Source organism: Phytophthora cinnamomi (genome assembly GCF_018691715.1).
Source record: "Phytophthora cinnamomi strain GKB4 chromosome Unknown Contig14, whole genome shotgun sequence".
In the NCBI taxonomy this organism is placed as follows: Eukaryota; Oomycota; class Peronosporomycetes; order Peronosporales; family Peronosporaceae; genus Phytophthora; species Phytophthora cinnamomi.
Window position 1 is genome coordinate 3,284,967 of NW_027150947.1, and position 10,295 is coordinate 3,295,261.

Genomic DNA, 10,295 nt, shown 5'->3' on the forward strand with positions numbered 1-10,295 from the left:
GGTGACGGGTGACCCTGTCGCGACCGCGGGTGCTACACAGTCCAGCGATAGTTGACCCACCGTCTCAGTAAAATAAAATAATTATTTTTCCGAGCTCTAGTCTTGTTCCCCCAGACGCCGCCTCGCTCCGCGCGGACTTCATTACATGAAAGTAACAATAATATATGTTTGTCTGACACGTTCATTTTGATGATTCACTGAGTAGTCGAGTGCATGATTTGTATTGTTTGTGTTGATAAGAGACTCAAATTGGTTGCTCCAATGAAGTGTATGCCTTGATTTGCTTTGCTGGTTCAGCCACCGCCTCACAAACTTGGAACGCGGAGGAGCTTGTTCTCCGGGGTCCCGCTTGGAAGAGCTGGGCACGTCAGCCACGACAGCAAGGAGAATGACGATGGAGGGAAGGAACTTCATGGTTTGGCTCTTCAGATGACGGGGCGGGTTAGGCTGACTTGGGAATATGAGAACTAGATGTCCATGACATACTGTCCTCCTCTGTCCTAATTCCTCTGTGATGTCCATTACTTCAACAGAAAAGACGTGGTATGACGCTCACATTCGGCGATCACGGGAAGCGACGCTTTTATCGGTTAGGCTGTGGACGTTTTATTTGGTGAACTTGGGAGTAACGATGTCCAACGTAGGCAACCTAAGGTGCGCAACACGAGTTGAAATCTGGGAGTGTCATATTTAGCAAGAATTTGTCTGCGTTTTGTCTGCTCGTACCTAATTGAGACGAATCTGTAGTGCTGTGGAGACTATGAAGAGGCACAAACGGAAAACCCACGATGACAACCAGAAGCACATTGAATGATCGTTGTGACCTCGCCAGCCAAGTTGAGGCCATCAAGAGCAAGTCATAGGCAAGAAGACGGTGGAAATGTACCACCGAGGAATAACTCGTTATCTGTGTTGGCTCTACCAACACAAGAGAAACGGGTTGAGCGATGAGTTTCTAAAAGCTGTTGAAGATGATCAGGAATGGTATCTCCATTATGATGACACTGGGGGGGGGGGGGGTTCCCACCGGCAAATGTTTAGTAGGCTACGCAAGATTGGCGACTCAATAAATCCAGCGAAATCATGAGTTGTGTTTCCACCGGCATATTTTGAGAAGGCGCGGCCTTTCGTCCATTCCAAATAGCTGCTTGACGATGGAAGAGCTGGCTAGCGGAACGCTAGTAGTTCTGCATAAGTTTCTGTCTCGAGGCTACGCATTATCTAGCGGCGGCGAGGACAGTGACGACACTGATGAAGCAGTGCAGTACTTGCTCAGTGGCAATGCCTGTACCAGTGGATTGTCTCCACCACTGTACGAAGATTGCGCTGCATCCGTGTTTTGGTTGTTGTCAGCGAAGTCCGCAATATATGTCTGACGAGGAGCACTACTATCCTCTCTCTCAAAGATAGGCGTAGAGGAAACTAAAGCGGAAGGCTCGACAGAGTCATCACCTCCTAAGATGTTCTTCAAAGCATTGAATACGGCTATATCCATGTCGGCATTGCGAGCGTCCGTCTTGTTAGCAGCCTTGATGGCTTTCTTTTGCTCACGTGACAGTTCAAACCAACAAGGCTGGTCGGTTGAACCGACCACACGGTTGTTGTTAAATGCGACTATGAACTTGTACGCAACAGGCAAGTTGTTCTTCTTGTCGATGACTGCTTTCTCACCGCGAGACGTGGTGCCACCACACAGCGTCTTGAATTGCTCGAATACTCGCGTGTTAAGAAGGGCCGTCGACTCCCCCTTCTCTCCTGGGGTATCCAGCTCAACTCGCCATGCCTCGATGAGCTTCAGGATCTCCGTTGTAGTCCAGTTAGGCCCTCGAGCACGAGATTCGCCATGCTGCTTCTGCTGCTTCTTCTTCGCCATGAGACCTTGTCCCCCGCCCCCTACTCAAGATTTTTTGCAGTAGCAGAAATCCTACTGCAAAAATCCGCACCTTCTGACGGGTTATTGAGTAGGAAAGTAATGAATCAGGTTAGGTTCTCAAAACCGCCTACTCAAGAGTTACCGGTGGGACCCCCCCCCCCCCCCCCCCCCCCCACTGGTGATGGATCTCTCATAAGGAAAGCAGTACTCAAATTTATGCGTGACAATAGTGCTGTGGCCCCAATTCAATATAATGTGGATGTTGCCGGCGATTTCGGAGGGTTTTTGACGTCTTTAAGAAACTCTAAGGGTGAGAAACCCGGTCAGTCCGCGTATGATTCTATGCGCTCCAGTTTGTTTCACTATACCGTGCCTACGGACGTCTGATGAGCGTGGAATTCGCCACTGACTTGACCGTATTTCTTAAGGGATTGAAGCGGACTGTTGCTCGCCGCAACCATAACAGTGGCGTGAAATTAACCGAGGGAAAGAACCTCTGCCTTTTTCGGTGCTTCAACACCTCTGTTTGTCTATGATGCAACATGGGAATGCCGAGCTCGTGTTTGCACATACTTTTCTATTGATCACTTAGAATCTCATCTCCCGCGCGCTGAACAAGTGTGGCGTTGTTGAACTTCTACGATCGGTTCAATTGCAAAACGCGTCACAGCCGCATCTACCCGTTGGTACTGGCTCAGCTCCACTTTCTATTGAGCACCATTCAAACCAAGAAGCTTCTGATACCCCAATCACAAACTTGCGTATGCAAAGCTCTGGCTTGACACGAGTTCGTGCTGATTTTGCCATCGCTACCATGACTTTAGAACGTGCGTGGAAGCACTGGGGTTGTGGCACTCCATCAGGTAATTATGGACCATTCCGCTTTCTCCAGTGGCAAGATCTTTCATGTGCCACAAATGAAACTACTCTCGCACTACAGATGCATGATGATGGTAGTTCAAACGAGAGCCATTGCACGATCAATCTGGATTGACCACCCGACGATTGAGCAAGCGCGCTCAATGCTCGAGACAGTGTTACCGGACCTACCGATCAGTGACTTCACAGCTAAGAATCATCAGCGTCGTAAGATACAACTCATGTTGTAACGGGGTTACACGCACAAGTGGCTGCAAGCCACTTGTGAATTTAACAGATAGGTTATCTGTTAAACGTTTTGGATACTTCCTCACATTGGTGTAAGACACACCGATGGATACATTGAAGTGGACCACCACAGTGAGTGGTCCACACATACCCAAAGATCCTATTGGTAGAAAGCAGCATCTTTCTACCAATCAGAGTCATGCATATTAGCGGGGCTCTGACAGCCAGCCGCTGTCAACCCTTTCATAGATGATAAACATTTCTAAGCAGATTTTAGAGGAAGATCAATTTACAAGCAATACAGTTCTCATTTTACCTAATCTAAGTCACTTGGAGTCCCTTCTTATTTAACTTATATTTGTGTATTCAAATATAATTAACCTAAGTAATTACTAAGTACTTACGCTTCCTCATACACGTTGCGCAACGTGTAAGCTAAAGTAGTGAGTCAAGTTAGACCCACTACACATGTGGTCAACTGCTTTACAGGAAATTCGATCAAACCGTATAAATACTGGTACGAATAGCAATTCGACTTCATAGGCTACGTCGCGTTGCCACTGCTAGCAGATAAATCAATATAACTAAGTCACTCGGTGTCATATCAGTTTCACTAATTGCTAACCAGACGTCGTCTCTCTAATGATTGTAGCATTTTTTGTCTGCGTGAAACGCAGACAAATTCGTGAGAAAGCCGCGTTTGCTCCAAAACTACCAGCAGATGTATCGAGGAGCCACTATTGCGTTTAAGAACTTGTCTGCACTAAACGCAGAAGATAACGCAAAAGATTTGATACAAAACCAGCGAGCGGCGCAGATATATTCAAGAGAACCAGGTATACCTATAGCTGTAGTTCTGTAAATGGATATTATATTATATTATATTATATTATATTATATTATATTCCACTAAAATAGAACAATGTAATACAACCGTAACTGCAGGTACGGAGGAGATCTAGAGTGCACCCTGGGCGCAAGCGGCATTATCAGCGGAAAATAAAATGAAAAATAAGAGAATGTATTCAGTGGTCAAGTAAACACGAGTGGATTGAACCAGACCTTGGCTGCTTCTTGGTAGCATGAACCATTACAACATACGTGACTTAAGGGACATTTCTCAAGATTCATGGATTGACGATATTTCTCGATCAAAACGACTCGGGTTTCGAAAGTGCAACGAGTTGAGTGTAGAATAAAATTACCTGACCAATAACACGGACAATTTGGGTTCATCGTACGATCCGCGCGAGTTAACACATCCGTATTATTGACATAGTTCCTAGTGCAGACCCATAATATGGGTCTGCACTATTACGCATGTTTTATCTACTAATAGAGTATCAGTTTCAAGCAGTGCTCTCCCAGAGTGTGACTGGTAAAAAGTGAAGGCCAATTTCCCATTTAGTATTGCAATGCACTCCAACTACTCTACTATATCCATTTGGGGCAGTAGTGCGGTGGAAGAAACATCTAAACTACCTATTTCCTGTTATTAAAGAAAATATGAGAGCAGTACTATACTACAGCAGAATCTATCTATTGTTGTGCTGTGCGGTCCGCAAATCAAAAGCCAGAGCTGTTTCGGGCGAAGCTCGACTTTGTTAGAGCTTGCCTGTGACCGCGTTCACGCCGCGTAGGCTATGAGAAATAAGCAAATTGAGGCAGGGCGTAGCTTTGTTTCATCTGCCTTTTCAATTTAGACCACGAAATATCAGAGCTTCTCTTCGTGCGGCGCACGACTTTGTAAGATAAAGATGTTGACTTCAACCGAAAGCTGAGAAAGGGATAGTTGGAGACTTTGGATTCCAGCCACCCGCGGTTGGAACTACTGAGGCAGTCGAGAATCTGCTAAGTCACACACAGACACACACACTCGAAATAAAACATCAAGGCGTCGGTGCTTGTTGCCCGCGCCCACCGCTATCGCTGCCTGCATCTTGCATCTGGTCCATCCAGACAGTGAGTCCATCCGTGATTATCGAGTTGAGGCAATCCGGCAGGAGCTGACGCTGATGAATGAGGAAGTCTCAGATAAGGAGACGATTACTGCGCTTTTGACGGGTCTAGGCAAAAAATATGAAAGTATGGTTGAAACATTTGATAACCGAGATGATTACTCGCTACCACAAGTGAAGATTAAAGTCACAAGCCGCGAGGATTGGTTGAACCAGGCCAATACTGCCACGTAGGCGAAGGCTCGGAAGAAAGCAAGCATACTGGGACTCGTGCAGTGCGGTCAGAAGGTGCGCAATCCGATGATAAGAATGTGTCGTTTGTCAAGAAGCGAAACCGAGATCGTGGAGAAGGCCGAGGTGCACAAAAGCGACGTCTTGCTGCAATTGATTACTACAATTTGCGGGAAATTCGGGCATTCCGTGTACGAGTGTCGTGCTCCGAAGCGGGACCAGCAACAAGGTGGCAAACAGAGCCAAGGCAAAACGCAACGTAAAAGACGCAAGCAGCAGGAAAGCGATGACACTGGTGACTATCTCCCGGGATATTATAACCCAAGTAAGTCCAGTGGAAAGCAGTCTGAACCTGTGACGATGATTGAAGTAGTAGATGAGGAAACCCCCCTGCCATGTTTCGCTAATCCTGAGGTGAAGAAAGATGCTGGTACCAGCTTTTTCATTCCGTTTGTGCTGGATAACACCTCTGGAGTATATATATATATACGGAAATCGCGAGGCATTTGTGTCGTTGACTTCAGCTTGTGACACCGTGATGAAATTGTTTGAGAACACACGCAAGAAGGCACAAATGAAAGGTCTGGTGAAGTTTGTGATTGTCGATGCGCTGACCAAGAAGAAGGTATGGATAACCGTGGAGGCGCTGTATGTTGAAGGTGCAACCCACCTGTTGTCTCAGCGAACGTTGTGTAAGGACTATGGTTATACCGCTCAGCCAAGTGAAGATTAGGAGGTGACCGCTTGATGAGCCGAGTGAAGCACTTTACCTGGCAGTTGGATATGGTAGAATATCTCTATCAGACAATGGTGGAGGTGCCATGCTCCCATCCTGCATTAGCTGTGTTGCAGAACACCGTGCAAACTGCAAGGAGCCTCCGTTCGTGGCATCATCGTCTGGCACATGCAAATTGGCATGTGATTAAAGACATGGCTACGAAAGAGCTCGTGAGTGGTCTGGACTTATCGCAGGAGGAACGGAGAAAACAAACTCAGTGCTACAACTGTGACATGGCGAAGATGAGAAGAATTTCTTCCGCCACACTAATCCAAGTCGGAAAAAAGTGCCGTTTGAAAAGGTGTTGATGGATGTGAGCTTATTTAAGACCCAACTATGGAGGGGTACACCATGTACTTGCATTTGATTGACGAAGGCTCACGTTGTCAGTGATGGTATGGGCAGAGAGCGAAAGAGGAAACTGTGGCCAAATTGAAGTGCTTTCGAGATATGGTGAGCGCAAAACACCATAATAAGTGAGGACGTTTCATTCGAACCGTGGACCAGCATTCATGAACAATGCAAAGGCGTATCAGTGTGCGAGTGAATCGATACAGATCTTCACCCACCGTCACACGCCCGAAGAAGTGTGTTTAACAGAAAAAAACACACGGAACATTGATGCACAAAGTCGAGCTGTACTGTTTAGCAGTGGACTACCTGGCATGGTGTGAGGAGTAGGAGCGTGCTACGTGATTGAAACAATCAATAGGACGAGTACCAAGGGCAAACCTCATGAAACAATGTATGGATCGAAACCGAGTGTTCGTCATCTACGACCCTTTGGTTGTCTTGCTATGAAATTCGTGGACAAGGTCTACCGTAAGAACAAATTGTCGATGAAAGGAGCACCTGCACTCATGGTCGGATATGCGACTCAGACACGAGGATATCGGCTACTGGACATGACGAAAGGTGTGATAAGTGAACATCGCCATGAAAATGTTAAGATCTATGAGGAGACGACGGTGGATAGATGGTATGTAGAGAAGCTGCTCAACGAGGTATACCGGTTGCGGAGACGTCCAAGCGTGGACAGTTCATAGATTCCGCTCGTTGACTTGCCATTGGTAGACGTGGACGAGTCAAACGATACTAGGGGATCAGGGCTCCAGCGTGAGCACGAAGTGGAGCCGGCCTGCGCAGCAGATAAAAAGTGACGACCACCTCACTCTTGTGACCCCTTGCGGGTCCTTCCTAGGGCTACGCTGTGGGCCCAGACTTGCGTCAGCCACACCAGCTACCCCCGATTCCGAATGTCTCCAAGTGTTCCCAGACGAAACTTGTACCTCGCTTGGCAAGGCTCAGTCCGCACGTTTCTTCACCCGATTCACCCCTCTTGAATGTGCAGGCACGGCACCACCCACACGTAGTTCACTCCTTTCCCAGACCTTTGGATTCTGGGCCTTAACAGCCTACTGATTTGCTGAGCGACTCAGGGATCGAGTCGTTTCCAGTCACGACACTTCCTCCTGCGGCTCAGACGGTAAGCCGCGTAGCATCGTTCCTCAGACCTAAGGGTGACCCCGAGAATTGGCTCGGCTTGAGCCTGGCTTTATCCTGGGTTCTCACTCTGCACCCTGTGACTTCCGCGCACCACGCCTTGATGTAGTCGAAACAGCGAAGCTGAAAACCACTATCCCAGATCAATCGCGCCACACGGATTCACCAGCAGCCCTGAAAACCACTACCCCAGGTGCTGATCTGCCTTGAAATATCAGGGCGAATCAACTTCTGCCCGGAAACACGAAATACGACGCTGGGTATACAAGCACCCCAGTACGTAGCAATATGAAATACCTCCACAGCTGTCACTCCGTAGGAATAGCAACTGAGTTGGTCTGTGGAGCCGAATTTGGAGATCTCCTTGGACCCTGTGGAAGCACCACCTGCATCTTTGGGTGCAAATCGAACTATGATTAAATTTAACACATGCAAAAACTAAGACTTATCAAGTGAGGGTGCAATTTCCCTCTGGGTGCACCTTGAACAATGGTGAGATGTAATCCGTCAAATACTGACTTGGGCGACTCTTCGTGCTGGGCAGATCATTGTATCCACCCCGACCAAGGTCAGACCAGCCACGTAGAGGTCCACGACTATGCCGATTGGTCACTGTGGGTGAGGCACTTATACCCACAAAGGGGGTGCCTAAGTGTGGTACGGCTGATATGAAGTGACTGACTCAAACTGTCAAGTCGACATCTCCCAGATCCCTCTGTAACGGGGTTACACGCACAAGTGGCTACAAGCCACTTGTGAATTTAACAGATAGGTTATCTGTTAAAAGTTTTTGGATGCTTCCTCACCTTGGTGTAAGACACACCAATGGATACATTGAAGTGGACCACCACAATGAGTGGTCCACACATACCCAAAGATCCTATTGGTAGAAAGCAGCATCTTTCTACCAATCAGAGTCATGCATATTAGCGGGGCTCTGACAGCCAGCCGCTGTCAACCCTTTCATAGATGATAAACATTTCTAAGCAGATTTTAGAGGAAGATCAATTTACAAGCAATACAGTTCTCATTTTACCTAATCTAAGTCACTTGGAGTCCCTTCTTATTTAACTTATATTTGTGTATTCAAATATAATTAATCTAAGTAATTACGAAGTACTTACGCTTCCTCATACACGTTGCGCAACGTGTAAGCTAAAGTAGTGAGTCAAGTTAGACCCACTACAATTCGGCACGACAACGCGATCCGCGTTGTCGTCGACTGCATTGTAAAGCAGCAGTCCGTCGTGCACACGAAAGCGGTGTGCACGCGCTCGAAGGTGCTTGGGCAGCTTCTGACGGGACTTGTCGGAAGGCGCTGTGCCATAGGCCAGCAAGAGCTTCGCGTCCGCGTCGTGCACGTACGCGGCCTTCACATCGTCCAACAGAGACGATGTGGGTTTGCTCGATCGCATGGCGTCAATGGCATTGACGTCAACAGCTTCTGCGTAGTCCGGCCGACGTGATAACGCGTCGGCCACTACATTCAATCTTCCGGGTTTGTATTCGACCCGGAAGTTATACTCCGCAAAGAATGAGAGCCATCTCGCCATTCTTTGTGATATGTGTGGCGACTTCACTGCGGTGCGCAGTGATGCATGGTCGGTGTAGACCACAAATGGTCTACTCCCAAGCAAATACACTCGGAACTTTGCGAGTGCGTACTTCATGGCAAGGAGTTCCTTGTCATGCACCGGATAGTTGCACTCAGCTGGCTTCAGCTGACGCGATTGATAGTAGACGACACGATCACGGCCCTCGTGATCGTGCTGCATCATTGCGCATCCGATTGCAAAGTCGGATGCGTCACATACGACGTGAAATGGACGATCTTGGTCAGCTACTGCCAAGATCGGTGCCTCAGTCAAGCCCCGCTTGACTGCATCGAATGCCTTTTGGCAATCGGGTGTCCAATTCCACACAGCTTCCTTCTTGAGAAGCTGTGACAGCGGGCGGATCTTGCCCGCATAATCCTCCACGTACTTGCACAAGTACGTGGCCAAGCCAAGGAACTGCCTCAGTTCCTTGACACTTGAAGGCGTTGGCCATTCGTTAACCACTCTGACCTTTTCCGGGTCAGGGCGAACACCATTCTTCCCTACGAGACACCCGAGGACGGGTATCTCGCTCGCCCCGAAGATACACTTCTTCAGGTTCGCGTAGAGCTTATGCTTTCGCATAAGCTCAAGTAGCTTCCGGAGATGCACCCTGTGCATCTCTACGTCGGTCTTCCCGTCCACAGCCCGGCTGTGGATGAATACATCATCGAAATAGCTCGGCGCGAAGTCGCGCACCGAGCGCAACAAGTGCGTTACGCACCTGTTGAAAGTAGCAGGGGCGTTCTTAAGCCCCTGTGGCATTACTAGCCATTCCCAGAGCATGCCGCTTGGCGTGCTCACTGCCGTGAGAGGGATATCCCTTTCACGCATTAGGATTTGGTAGAATCCATCTCGCAAGTCGAGAGCACTGTAAACGGTGCTCCCGGCCATCGAATCGATGATAACATCTTTTCGCGGTATCGGCGTCTGCGCCGGTACCGTCGCATCGTTCAGCTTGTTGTAGGCATGAACGATGCGCCATCCGCCCTGTGGCTTCTTGACATAGAACGTCGGAGCACTGTGCGGGGACTTTGATTCCCGCACTTGTCCTGCTTTGCGACGACTTTCAAAGAAGTCGTCGATCGCTTTTACTTGCTCTCGCGGCAGTGGCCACTGCCGCGTGACACAGTACTTCGTGCCCGGCACGAGATCAATCTCGTGCTGAATGCCCTTATCCTGCGGAAGCTCCGCAGGAATCTCTTCCGGGAGTACGTCTCTGTACTCCCTCAACAATTCGTAATAGGGAC